The sequence below is a fragment of the Drosophila ananassae genome, assembly GCF_017639315.1.
Source record: "Drosophila ananassae strain 14024-0371.13 chromosome 4 unlocalized genomic scaffold, ASM1763931v2 tig00000061, whole genome shotgun sequence".
Taxonomy (NCBI): Eukaryota; Metazoa; Arthropoda; class Insecta; order Diptera; family Drosophilidae; genus Drosophila; species Drosophila ananassae.
The window spans coordinates 6,260,001-6,275,000 of NW_025319038.1; the positions used below are offsets into that span (position 1 = coordinate 6,260,001).

General features: G+C 38.3%; 1 non-coding gene across 1 annotated transcript in view; it reads right to left on the minus strand.

The window, feature by feature from the left end:
* Positions 1 to 12,009: 12,009 nt before the first annotated feature.
* LOC123257785 overlaps positions 12,010 to 15,000 on the minus strand; it is a 3,948-nt gene continuing 957 nt past the window's right edge. The window contains exon 1 of the ribosomal RNA XR_006507891.1: positions 12,010 to 15,000. This exon is cut by the window's right edge and continues 957 nt beyond it. This is a non-coding gene — a ribosomal RNA (large subunit ribosomal RNA).

The window sequence follows — 15,000 nt, forward strand, 5'->3', positions numbered from 1 at the left end:
AATTTGGCCAATTATTAAATGGCATTCAATATTCGTTCTTTATAAAATAAATATATATAGAATATTTATATATATTTTAATTTTGGCTTTCTTAAACCCGGCTGGGACGTGTAACCGGGTTTTTCTTTTGTTTATTAAAAACATTGTGTGGTCTTTTTACATGGTATAATTGCTACTCTATTGTTTTTAGCCTTTATTTAATATATTACATATTATGCATATATTTAATTCTAAAATATCTTTTTATATTCACATACAACAATTTGTATATATTCACATATATATATTTGTTTAATATTATAATAATATTATAACAATTGTAATTTGATAATAAATTTAAAATTTAATTTCTTTGTAAATTAGTTTAGTTTTATATGATATAAAACTAAGCACTTACATATTCAAAAGTTTTAATATTTTAATATATATTTTGTTTAATATGTATGCATATAATAATAATATATAATAATATCATCATCATATACACATATGAAAATTAAATTAAATAAAATTTAATATAACTTCATATAGACGCTAGGAAAGAAAAAGTAACTTTTTACTAACCTAGCTCCAGAGTTTAACGATAATATTCGGAAACTTGTCAAATTAATGAAATATTAATATAACACTTACGTTTCAACTATATTATCTTAATAATATAATTTATATAAATATAATATAAAATTGTATATTATATAGGTAGGCTGACACCACCTACCATATATACCTTTTTGACTACGCTTTCGTAAAGTGTGGTATTTAAATATCTTCTCCCCCTCACTTAAAAGCATTCATTTTGGTATTTTAAATATATCCATATAATATAAATTTTAATATTAATATTATACAGGCAGGCCGACACCACCTACCATATATATCTTTTTGACTACGCTTTCGTAAAGTGTGGTATTTATATATCTTCTCCCCCTCACTTAAAAGCATTCATTTTGGTATTTTAAATATATCCATATAATATAAATTTTAATATTAATATTATATAGGCAGGCCGACACCACCTACCATATATATCTTTTTGACTACGCTTTCGTAAAGTGTGGTATTTATATATCTTCTCCCCCTCACTTAAAAGCATTCATTTTGGTATTTTAAATATATCCATATAATATAAATTTTAATATTAATATTATATAGGCAGGCCGACACCACCTACCATATATATCTTTTTGACTACGCTTTCGTAAAGTGTGGTATTTATATATCTTCTCCCTCTCACCTAAAAATACTCATCAGAATACTTTTATCATTTATATGACTTATATATACTAAAACATTCATTTCAATATATATTCATTTCCATATGAAAATATTTTAATATTTTCAATTTAATATTTTATATAATATATTTAATATATTATATAGGTAGGCCGACACCACCTACCATATATACCTTTTTGACACAGCTTACTTAAAAGCTCCAGAGTTTAACGATAATATTTGGAAACTTGTCATATTAATGAAATATTAATATAACACTTACGTTTCAACTATATTATCTTAATAATATAATTTATACAAATATAATATATAATTGTATATTATATAGGTAGGCCGACACCACCTACCATATATACCTTTTTGACACAGCTTACGTAAAACCGGTCATTTATCTATACATTTTCTCCCTCCGTCAAATTTCTCATATACTTCATATATTTTCATATATGTCGTATATATATGAATATTTTCATATCCATATAAAAATATTTTTATATTTAATATTTGATGAATATTATTTCTATATTCATATAATTTCTTTATTTTCATATAAATAGCGGACTTATATCAATATTAGCTCATATCGATATAATAATGTTTAATATATTTAATATAATATATTTCATATATTATATAGGTAGGCTGACACCACCTACCATATATACCTTTTTGACTACGCTTTCGTAAATTGTGGTATTTTTTGTACTACGGATAGATATCCATATTTTAATATTTTCATATCCATATAAAAATATTTTAATATTTAGTATTTGATGAATATTATTTCTATATTCATATAATTTCTTTATTTTCATATAAATAGCGGACTTATATCAATATTAGCTCATATCGATATAATAATGTTTAATATATTTAATATAATATATTTCATATATTATATAGGTAGGCTGACACCACCTACCATATATACCTTTTTGACTACGCTTTCGTAAATTGTGGTATTTTTTGTACTACGGATAGATATCCATATTTTAATATTTTCATATCCATATAAAAATATTTTAATATTTAGTATTTGATGAATATTATTTCTATATTCATATAATTTCTTTATTTTCATATAAATAGCGGACTTATATCAATATTAGCTCATATCGATATAATAATGTTTAATATATTTAATATAATATATTTCATATATTATATAGGTAGGCTGACACCACCTACCATATATACCTTTTTGACTACGCTTTCGTAAATTGTGGTATTTTTTGTACTACGGATAGATATCCATATTTTAATATTTTCATATCCATATAAAAATATTTTAATATTTAGTATTTGATGAATATTATTTCTATATTCATATAATTTCTTTATTTTCATATAAATAGCGGACTTATATCAATATTAGCTCATATCGATATAATAATGTTTAATATATTTAATATAATATATTTCATATATTATATAGGTAGGCTGACACCACCTACCATATATACCCTTTTTTTTTTTAGTCGCGATCGAGCTTCTGAAGCGAACAGACGTGCCTCCGTGTGTGCTCCGTGTGAGAACCGTATAAAACCGCAAAAACCTTACCGACAGAGACGGAATTTAGTGTCCCCCGCGTGGGAGCCTAAATGCAATCAAGTGCATAAAAAATAGTGACAGTGACACTCATAGTTTTGTGAAAAATCGCAATTTTCTGTGCGCAAAAATAACCACGTGCGTGGAAAATTACCAAGCTTATTGAAGCTTTCAAGCTTAAAGCTTAAAGTTCAAAGCTTTCAAGCTTTAAGCTTTAAGCTTTAGTAAAGACAAGAACCGCTGCAAGCTTAGCGGAGTTCCGAACCTCCCAAAGCTTAGAACTTTAAAGAACTTTTTAAGCTCTCCAAACTCTGGAAAGCTTGGCGCGAATTTGGGCCCTTTTAAAACCCGAATTCGCGGCAAACCACCATGGAATGGCAAGCGCCGCCCCGATCGCCCAAGGCTAAGCCGCCCAGGAAAAAGCCTAACTCCAGCGAAGTCTTCGGAAGCGATTCCAGCGAATCCGAACCCGGAGAAGTAAAGCGCAAGTCGGCCAAGAAACCCAGCGAAGAAAAACCCAGCACCAGCGCGGCAGCTAGAGCCGCGCTTTTGACCAAGCTTAGACTCCAAGGTAATTCCTTTGCCCTTCTCTCGGACGACGATGAGCTTTCGGACTCCGAAGCTGAAAGCGAAAATCCTTCAACGGCTTTAAAGACCGATGCTCCCAAGAAGACCCCCAAGGAAATAAAGCCGCCCCCGATTTTTATACCAGATGTGACCAACATTAAAGCCCTGTCTAAAGCCATCTCCAGCGCCCTTGGCGACAAAGTTGACGTCACTTTCAAGACCAGCTTGAACAACACCACAAGGGTTATGACTCCGAATAAGGAGTCATATACCAAATTGAAGCAATTTCTAAACGAAAGCAACAAGCGTTATCATACCTTTCAGCCCAGAGACGAACGCGCCTACCGAGTTGTTGTAAAAGGCCTTCACTTTTCCACTGACCCGGATGACATTAAGGAGTGCTTCAGCCTCCATGGGCACAACGTCAGGGACTTATACAATCCCACTCAAAGAGGAACGAAGAAGCCGCTGAACCTCTTCTTCGTCAACCTCGAGCCCGCTAAAAATAACAAAGAAGCATTCCAGATTAAACGGCTATGCAGCACTGTTGTCACGGTCGAGCCGCCAATAAAATTTAATGACGTTCCTCAATGCTATCGTTGCCAGGCGTTCGGCCACACCCAGCGTTACTGCCAAATGGAGCACCGATGCGTCAAGTGCGGAGATCGCCACCCCACCGCTGAATGCACCAAGGCCTCCAGCGAACCAGCCCTTTGCCTCCACTGCAATGGGCCGCATACAGCCTCATACAAAGGCTGTCCTTTCTACAAAAAGGCCAAAGGCGCGTTCGCCCCAAAGCCGGCAGTACCACGAGGCCAGCAGCCTCATTTCAGCAAAGTCAATCCCAACTTGAGCTACGCCAGCGCTGCCAAAAGTGGAGTACCACAGTTTGACGATCCCGATCCTAGTCCAACAGGCAATCCGATGGATGCCTTAATGGCCAGGATGGAGTCAATGTTCGAGCGAATGATGGAGAAGGTCATGAGCCAAATGACCAAAATGATGGCCACCATCTGCAGCTCGCTATGCAAGCGGGACTAGACATTACAGTTTGGAACGCCAACGGCCTGGTTAGTTCCAGGCCAGAAGTCGAACTTTACTGTAAGACCAATCAAGCCGACGTTCTCCTAATTTCGGAAACGCACTTCACCACCCGATCATACTTAAAAATCCGAGGTTATGACATCATTGCCGCCAACCACCCCAACGGCAGAGGTCGTGGAGGCGCAGCCATTCTGATCCGAAGCAGCATCAAATATGAGGCCCTTCCTGCCATCAGAGAAGAGTGGGTTCAATGCGCCCAAATCCAAGTCACCACCACCAACGGAGATATCACCATTGCTGCTGCCTACTGTCCGCCCAAACACAGCGTTAGCGTCGAGGACTTTGGTTCGCTCCTTGATTGTCTCGGTCCCAAATTCATCATTGGCGGGGACTTCAATGCCAAACACCCGTGGTGGGGCTCTAGGATCAGGAACCCGAAAGGCACTGCACTGTACAGGCAAGTACAATCCCGTAATCTTAGCTGTCACGGGACAGGGGCACCGACGTACTGGCCTACGGATCCTCATAAGATCCCAGATGTGCTGGACTTCGTCATCTCAGGAGGACTGGATTCTGCTGGAATTCAAACCAGAGAAGTGGTCGACCTCATTTCGGACCACAGCGCCTTCGCCGTATCCCTCTACAGCCCCGCTCTGCTCAGGTCAGCCCGTAAAAGGCTAATCTTTAAATCTACGGATATTGGCAAGTACCAATCTCACCTAATCACCTTTACTGACCCCAGCCTGCCTCTTGACTCTCCTCATGACATCGAAACTGCCGTGGAAACAATGACCGCTCAAATCCAACAAGCAGCCTCAGTAGCTGCACCGAGACTCTCCAACCGCCCAAGAGCAACCGACAAAGACATCCACTTCTGGAGCCCGGAAGTCGAAGAGCTCAAGATCGAAAAACGCCGACTCCGGAGAGTATGGATGCTCTCAAGGAACCCCTTAGACAAAACCGCCCTTAACAGAGCGTGCAAACTTCTCTCAGATACGCTGGCGAGGCTAAGGAAGGAGGCTTTTGACGGGTTCGTTGAGAAACTTGAGCCAGGCGACCCCCAGCACAACCTATGGCGGGTCACGAAAAGCATCAGACGGCCCCTGAAAAGGATCCCACCCGTGAAAAGAGCCGACGGCATCTGGTGCAGATCGGAGACTGACAGGGCCAACGCCTTCGCCGAACACCTGGAAGAGGTCTTTACGCCCCACAGTCGTTGCTCAACCGAGGACGCAGCGGAAACCGCCCGGCTATTAGCTGAGCCTCTCCGGGATGCCGACCCGATTCGTCCAGTCACAACCGAGGAAACAGCCGAGCTCATCTCCATCATGAGCAACACCAAGGCCCCGGGCGATGATGGTATCAATGCGATTGCATTAAAGCTACTGCCACCTCCTAGCATCCTACTCATCACCAGGATTTACAACAGATGCATGGAGATAGGGTACTTTCCGTCTTCATGGAAACGTGCCCAAGTAGCCATGATACCTAAGCCTGGTAAACCTGAAGCCAATCTCGCCTCATACCGTCCAATAAGCCTACTTCCAATGCTCTCCAAAATACTCGAAAGAGTATTTTTGAGCAGAGCATTGCCTGTACTGGACGAGGCTGGACTGATCCCTGATCACCAGTTTGGCTTCAGGAGGCGACATGGAACTCCTGAGCAGTGCCATAGGGTCGTGCAGTACATTCTGGACGCTTTTGAAACCAGAAAGTACTGCATGGCCGTCATGCTGGACGTCAAGCAAGCATTCGACCGGGTCTGGCATCCCGGACTCCTCTACAAGCTCAAGACAGCATTGCCTCAACCATACTTCTTATTTCTGAAGGCTTTTCTGGAAGACCGTAGGTTTGCGGTAAGATGCGGTGAGGCCATCTCTGAGCTCAGAGTGGTTCACGCTGGAGTCCCTCAAGGCAGCGTTCTTGGTCCACTGCTGTACAACCTCTACACGGCTGACCTCCCCGTTCTACAGAACAGGGACCTGATGGCTGCAACCTACGCTGACGACACCGCATTTCTGACCGTTTCGGACAGCGCCATAGAGGCTGCCGCCGTCATGCAACAACAGCTAGACCTGCTCAACGGATGGCAAAAGCGGTGGAACATTGAAGTCAGCAATGAGAAGTCCACCTCCACCACATTCTCTCTCCGCCCAGGCAACTGCCCCACAGTCCACCTAAACGGTTCCCCAATCCCACAAGTGGACACTCCCAACTACCTGGGGTTCACTCTCGATCGGAGACTCACGTGGAGGCCGCATATTGAGAAAAAACGTAAACAGGCCTACGAGAGACTTCGCTCCTTTTACTGGATTATGGGCAGAAGATCGAAGCTCCGAACGTCTTCGAAGCTTCTTGTCTATAAAGCCATTATACGTCCAATCTGGACATATGGCATCCAGCTCTGGGGCACTGCTAAGTCATCGAATGTGCGAATGATCCAAACACTGGAAAACAGAGCGTTGAGAATTGCCACTGGGGCCCACCCCTTCCACGACAACATCACCATCCACGAGGTCTTGAAGTTCCCATGGGTGAGGGACGAAATTAAGAAAAGCAGCGTGCGCTACAGACAGCGGCTCCATGATCACCCAAACCGGACAGCCGTCGCCTTGCTGGACAACAGAGAGCAGCCCAGAAGATTGCAAAGGACGCACCCACTAGACCTCGCCTCTCAAACTCAATAAAGATAAAATAAATACATCCTACATTTATAGCCCCGCACACTAAATATTCCTAAAATTCTTGCCCTACATCTGCTAAATATTGTTAACTTAGTCTAATGTACTTTAGCCTAGTATCACCTAGATCTACGTGTATTTCTAATTATAAGTGAAGTTAATGTAAAACAATTTAATGGTTGTCCGCAAAGGACAGTTTTAAATAAAAATGTACCCTGCTAATAAAAAAAAAAAAAAAAAATATATACCTTTTTGACTACGCTTTCGTAAATTGTGGTATTTTTTGTACTACGGATAGATATCCATATTTTAATATTTTCATATCCATATAAAAATATTTTAATATTTAGTATTTGATGAATATTATTTCTATATTCATATAATTTCTTTATTTTCATATAAATAGCGGACTTATATCAATATTAGCTCATATCGATATAATAATGTTTAATATATTTAATATAATATATTTCATATATTATATAGGTAGGCTGACACCACCTACCATATATACCTTTTTGACTACGCTTTCGTAAATTGTGGTATTTTTTGTACTACGGATAGATATCCATATTTTAATATTTTCATATCCATATAAAAATATTTTAATATTTAGTATTTGATGAATATTATTTCTATATTCATATAATTTCTTTATTTTCATATAAATAGCGGACTTATATCAATATTAGCTCATATCGATATAATAATGTTTAATATATTTAATATAATATATTTCATATATTATATAGGTAGGCTGACACCACCTACCATATATACCTTTTTGACTACGCTTTCGTAAATTGTGGTATTTTTTGTACTACGGATAGATATCCATATTTTAATATTTTCATATCCATATAAAAATATTTTAATATTTAGTATTTGATGAATATTATTTCTATATTCATATAATTTCTTTATTTTCATATAAATAGCGGACTTATATCAATATTAGCTCATATCGATATAATAATGTTTAATATATTTAATATAATATATTTCATATATTATATAGGTAGGCTGACACCACCTACCATATATACCTTTTTGACTACGCTTTCGTAAATTGTGGTATTTTTTGTACTACGGATAGATATCCATATTTTAATATTTTCATATCCATATAAAAATATTTTAATATTTAGTATTTGATGAATATTATTTCTATATTCATATAATTTCTTTATTTTCATATAAATAGCGGACTTATATCAATATTAGCTCATATCGATATAATAATGTTTAATATATTTAATATAATATATTTCATATATTATATAGGTAGGCTGACACCACCTACCATATATACCTTTTTTTCTTTTTAGTCGCGATCGAACCTCCGAACGGAGCAGACGTGCCTGCTGTGCGCTCCGAACAAAATTTCACAAAGTGGTGAAATACGCGTCGGAACTCAATTCATCGGAATTTAGTGCCCCTTGTGCGGGAATAAAACTAATAATTAGTGCGTTAAAAATTTAGTTTAAACTATTGAACTAAATTTAGTGACAGTGACACTCATAATTCCACAGAAAACAAGTTTTTCTGTGTACGAACAAAATTTCACAAAGTGGTGAAATACGCGTCGGAATTCTTCGGAATTTAGTGCCCCTTGTGCGGGAATAAAACTGAAAAGCCGAACTAATTAGTGACAGTGACACTCTAAGGATAGCGATTATCCCAGAAAATTAGTTTTTCTTAGTGAAAATCATCCCCCACGTGTGTGAAAAATTTTCCAAGAACCGCCATTTCTCAGAAATTAATACTTGTGCCTCAAACTCGAACTCCAACCTGCGGTTCGAACCAACTGGTTTGTCGAACATTTTGGTTCGAACCAACTGACGCGTCGAACATTTTAAGTTCGAAACAACTAGCGCCTCGAACATCTTAGTTCGAACGGACTGGCGTCTCGAACATTAGGTTCGAAGTTGAACTTTAACTCTAACGCGATCAAACTCGAACTCCACCGTATCTATATAAGTGGAACTGCTGCGCTTTGGGCACTTTTAAAACCCAAAGTCGCGGCAAACCATCAACATGAACAAACCCGGCAAAAACTGGCAATCCCCGAAAGTGAAGCAGCCTAGAAAAAAGGCAAATTCTACGAACTTCATCAGCGACATGTCCAGCGAATCCGAACCAGGAGAAGTCAGGCGCAAGTCTGCTAGAAAACTAAACGATGACGAACCCAGCACCAGCGAGGCAGCCAGAGCGCTTTTGACAAGGCTGAAGAACAACTCATTTGCCCTTCTGTCAGATGATGACGAAAATTTTGGATCCGATTCTGATGACGACATGGACGATCAGTCATCGACGTCGAAGAAGGACGAGGAACCCCGGAAAGCCCCCAAGACGATCAAACCACCGCCGATTTTCATCCCAGACGTGGAGAACATAGCCGGGCTAATTTCGTGTGTTGAGGCCGTTCTGGGCAAAGATAAAGACTTCACGTACAAAGCTGCCAGAAACAATCAGGTGAGGGTTATGATGCCGGATAAGGAGTCATATACTGCCCTAAAATCCATACTTGACAGTGAAGAAAAAAGGTACTACACCTTCCAGCATAAAGAGGACAGAGCCTACAGAATTGTAGTGAAAGGACTACATCATTCCACCGACATCGACCAGATCAAGAAGGATTTCCGGCGCCAAGGTTACGTAGTCCGAGATGTGCGCAATGCCATAGGGCACATTTCGAAGACCCCGCTACCGATCTTCTTCGTGAACCTCGAACCTTCCACGAACAACAAAGATGTGTTCAACGTAAAAAGGATCTGTCACTCCGTTGTGACAGTTGAACCGCCAAGAAATTTCCACGACGTGCCGCAATGTTATCGTTGCCAAGGTTTTGGGCATAGCCAGCGGTACTGCAAGCTGACGCATCGCTGCGTGAAATGTGGTGAAAATCACAGCACAAGCGAGTGCAAAAAGACCAAGGAAGAAAAGGCAAAATGCGTCCACTGTCATGGGGCCCATCCTGCCTCCTACAAAGGCTGCCCGGCCTATAAAAAAGCTAAGGCCAGCATGGCCCCTAAAGAACCTCGTCCAGCTCAGTCACGCCGACTGGCTTTCCCACCTGCACAAAACTACCCAACGGTTGACACCTCAGCCAAAAGCTATGCCGATATAGCTAAAGAGGGAGCCTGGCCACAACAACAGCAACAAAAGACAGCAACCGAGACGCCACTAGCTGACCAGATGGCAGCCTTTATGACAAGGATGGAGAACCTACTCGAGAGAGTTATGGACAAAATGTTCGAGAGAATGACAACAATGATCAGCTCCATCCTCTCACAGGTATGCAGCAAGTAGGACTTCACGTAGCCTCCACAAGAAGACTAAAAAGGACTCACCCATTGGATCTTCGCCTTGGAGAAGATACACAATAAGCTACTCTATTAGTTCACCATAGTCAAGGAACAACCTAACTAATTTAATTTCTTAAGCTAAACATGACATGTAATTTCATCTTCTATTGTTAAGGAACAACCTAACTAATTTAATTTCTTAAGCTAAACATGACATGTAATTTCATTTTTATTTTCTATTGTTAAGGTACAACTATATAAACAAATGTTCATAGGCTAGCCATATATTGTTAACCAAAATTCTTCAAGCCAAGGTACCAACACACTATTTAATTATTGTTCTCTCTAAGGACAGATCTTAAATAAAATCTCCGTTAATAACAAAAAAAAAAAAAAAAATATATACCTTTTTGACTACGCTTTCGTAAAATGTGGTATTTTTTATACTACGTATTTTCATATCCATATAAAAATATTTTAATATTTTCATATCCATATAAAAATATTTTAATATTTTCATATCCATATAAAAATATTTTAATATTTTCATATCCATATAAAAATATTTTAATATTTTCATATCCATATAAAAATATTTTAATATTTTCATATCCATATAAAAATATTTTAATATTCGTTATTTGGAAAAGTTTTATTTTGATTTTTATTTTTAAAAAAAGTTTAAATAGGGACAGTAGGAATCTCATGAATTGAATCATGCGCGTCACTAATATGATGACGAGTCAAAGGGCTACCTGGCAAAAGTTATTACAACTCCCGCCGTCCGTATATTACGGACTTATACTTTGATGAAAAAAATTTTTTTTTTTCATTTTATATATATGATGATTTAATATTATATTAATATTATCAATACAGCAGAGATATTAATATTATCGTGTTAACATTTTGTATATTCAAATCCATTCATAAATTTTTGTACTTGGAAAAATTTTTAATATTTTTAAAAAAGTTTAGATAGGGACAGTAGGAATCTCATGAATTGAATCATGCGCGTCACTAATATGATGACGAGTCAAAGGGCTACCTGGCAAAAGTTATTACAACTCCCGCCGTCCGTATATTACGGACTTATACTTTGATGAAAAAAAATTTTTTTTTTCATTTTATATATATGTTGATTTAATATTATATTAATATTATCAATACAGCAGAGACATTATTATTATCGTGTTAACATTTTGTATATTCAAATCCATTCATAAATTTTTGTACTTGGAAAAATTTTTAATATTTTTAAAAAAGTTTAGATAGGGACAGTAGGAATCTCATGAATTGAATCATGCGCGTCACTAATATGATGACGAGTCAAAGGGCTACCAGGCAAAAGTTATTACAACTCCCGCCGTCCGTATATTACGGACTTATACTTTGATGAAAAAAATTTTTTTTTTCATTTTATATATATGATATTTTTATATCATATTCATCTTGTCAACATTTTATATTTGCGCGTCACTAATAAGATGACGATGCATTTGGCTACCTGTAGCGCTCGAACGCTGTGCAATACACACTGCGTTATATATATATATATAAATAAATATATTTAAAAAAAAATATATATAATTAATATATATATACAACACTTTGTGTATATATTTTCGAATCATCAAGCAAAGGATAAGCTTCAGTGGATCGCAGTATGGCAGCTGCTCAACCACTTACAACACCTTGCCCGTTACAAAAGTCGTTTACAATTGATTCTAGGCTTTGTCATTGTATTAAATAATGTTTTCATATGTAACTAGCATGGCACCAGGTGATCAAAGATCCTCCCAATTTACTATGTTACAAATTACATTGGCATCACATCCATTGTCGTTTAAAATATAAATAATAAACTTTAAATGGTTTAGAAGCCATACAATGCAAATTGCCCCTTATTTATCATTGCAGTCCAGCACGGATACGACCTTAGAGGCGTTCAGGCATAATCCAACGGACGTAGCGTCATACCACTGTTCGCTCGAACAAGTATTGTGCCATTGGTCCGTACCTGCGGTTCCTCTCGTACTACGCAGGAATGCTGTCGCAACAACGTTTTGTCATTAGTAGGGTAAAACTAACCTGTCTCACGACGGTCTAAACCCAGCTCACGTTCCCTTGCATGGGTGAACAATCCAACGCTTGGTGAATTTTGCTTCACAATGATAGGAAGAGCCGACATCGAAGGATCAAAAAGCGACGTCGCTATGAACGCTTGGCCGCCACAAGCCAGTTATCCCTATGGTAACTTTTCTGACACCTCTTGTTAAAAACTCTTTAAACCAAAAGGATCGATAGGCCGAGCTTTTGCTGTCCCTGTGTGTACTGAACACCGAGATCAAGTCAGCATTTGCCCTTTTGCTCTATGTGTGGTTTCTGTCCGCACTGAGCTGGCCTTGGGACACCTCCGTTATTATTTGAGAGATGTACCGCCCCAGTCAAACTCCCTACCTGGCAATGTCCTTGAATTGGATCATACCTGAGTAATTGGAGTTATACCAAATTTTCAAATCAATAATACAGTAAATGCATCTCTCATTAAAGAATTTGTTTGCGATTATATAACAAACTCGTGATACTTTGATCAAGAAGCTTGCATCAAAACCCAATACCATAAGATATAATAAATATATCCGTATAATGGCTAGGAAATGATACACGTTCCATTTAATCAAGTAAGTAAGGAAACAATAAGAGTAGTGGTATTTCATTGGCGATACCAAACCGAAGTCTAATATCTCCCACTTATTCTACACCTCTTATGTCTCCTTACACTGCCAGATTAGAGTCAAGCTCAAAAGGGTCTTCTTTCCCCGCTAATTATTCCAAGCCCGTTCCCTTGGCTGTGGTTTCGCTAGATAGTAGATAGGGACAGTAGGAATCTCGTTAATCCATTCATGCGCGTCACTAATTAGATGACGAGGCATTTGGCTACCTTAAGAGAGTCATAGTTACTCCCGCCGTTGACCCGCGCTTACTTGAATTTCTTCACTTTGACATTCAGAGCACTGGGCAGAAATCACATTGTGTCAACACCCGCTAGGGCCATCACAATGCTTTGTTTTAATTAGACAGTCGGATTCCCCAAGTCCGTGCCAGTTCTGAATTGATTGTTAATTGATAATCGTTATAATTAATAAGAACTAATTGGTTTGACCCAACTAGTATTCTTAAAAATTTTAGCAAGAAAGTTCCACAATTGGATACGTAACTAACTATCCGGGGAACAAGTTACAACCATAAATGATCGAAACTCTATTTACCCAGAACGAGCACATAAACCATATTATTGTTTCCCAATCAAGCCCGACTATCTCAATCTTCAGAGCCAATCCTTATCCCGAAGTTACGGATCTAATTTGCCGACTTCCCTTACCTACATTATTCTATCGACTAGAGACTCTTCACCTTGGAGACCAGCTGCGGATATTGGTACGGCCTGTTGAGAAGTTTGCGTATCCCCACCATAAATTTTCAAGGTCCGAGGAGAAAATATCGACACAACAGTATATGTCATGCTCTTCTAGCCCATCTACCATATCTCTCTGCGAAAGACTTCCATGGTAGTACGACTATAAAACAGAAAAGAAAACTCTTCCGATATCTCTCGACGGCTTCTTTATGGTCGTTCCTGTTGCCAGGATGAGCACGAGGCCCATATTTAATAACAAACGGATACTCAACAGGTTACGGAATTGGAACCGTATTCCCTTTCGTTCAAAATTATTCAAGTATATAATTTTTACATATAGTAAATTTTATTTTTACTTGAAAATTTTCGGCTTTCGCCTTGAACTTAGGACCGACTAACTCGTGATCAACCACTGTTCACACGAAACCCTTCTCCACTTCAGTCCTCCAAGGTCTCATTCGATTATTTGCTACTACCACCAAGATCTGTACCAATAGCAGCTCCATGCAGGCTTACGCCAAACACTTCTACGCATACCATTGTACCTTCCTACTCACTAAAGTTTCAAAATTTATATTACAAGTAATATAAATCATCTACTTTAGCGGTAATGTATAGGTATACAACTTAAGCGCCATCCATTTTAAGGGCTAGTTGCTTCGGCAGGTGAGTTGTTACACACTCCTTAGCGGATTTCGACTTCCATGATCACCGTCCTGCTGTTTTAAGCAACCAACGCCTTTCATGGTTTCTGCATGAGTTGTTAATTTGGGCACCGTAACATTACGTTTGGTTCATCCCACAGCGCCAGTTCTGCTTACCAAAAGTGGCCCACTGGGCACAATATATCATAACCTTAAACTTCATATCAAGAAAGTTAAGGTTCTTACCCATTTAAAGTTTGAGAATAGGTTAAGATCGTTTCGACCCTAAGGCCTCTAATCATTCGCTTTACCAGATAAGATTATTTTATATAACATTAAAATGCACCAGCTATCCTGAGGGAAACTTCGGAAGGAACCAGCTACTAGATGGTTCGATTGGTCTTTCGCCCCTATACTCAATTCTGACAATCGATTTGCACGTCAGAACTGTTTCGGTCTTCCATCAGGGTTTCCCCTGACTTCAACCTGATCAAGTATAGTTCACCATCTTTCGGGTCACAGCATATCTGCTCAAGGTACGTTCCAGTTAG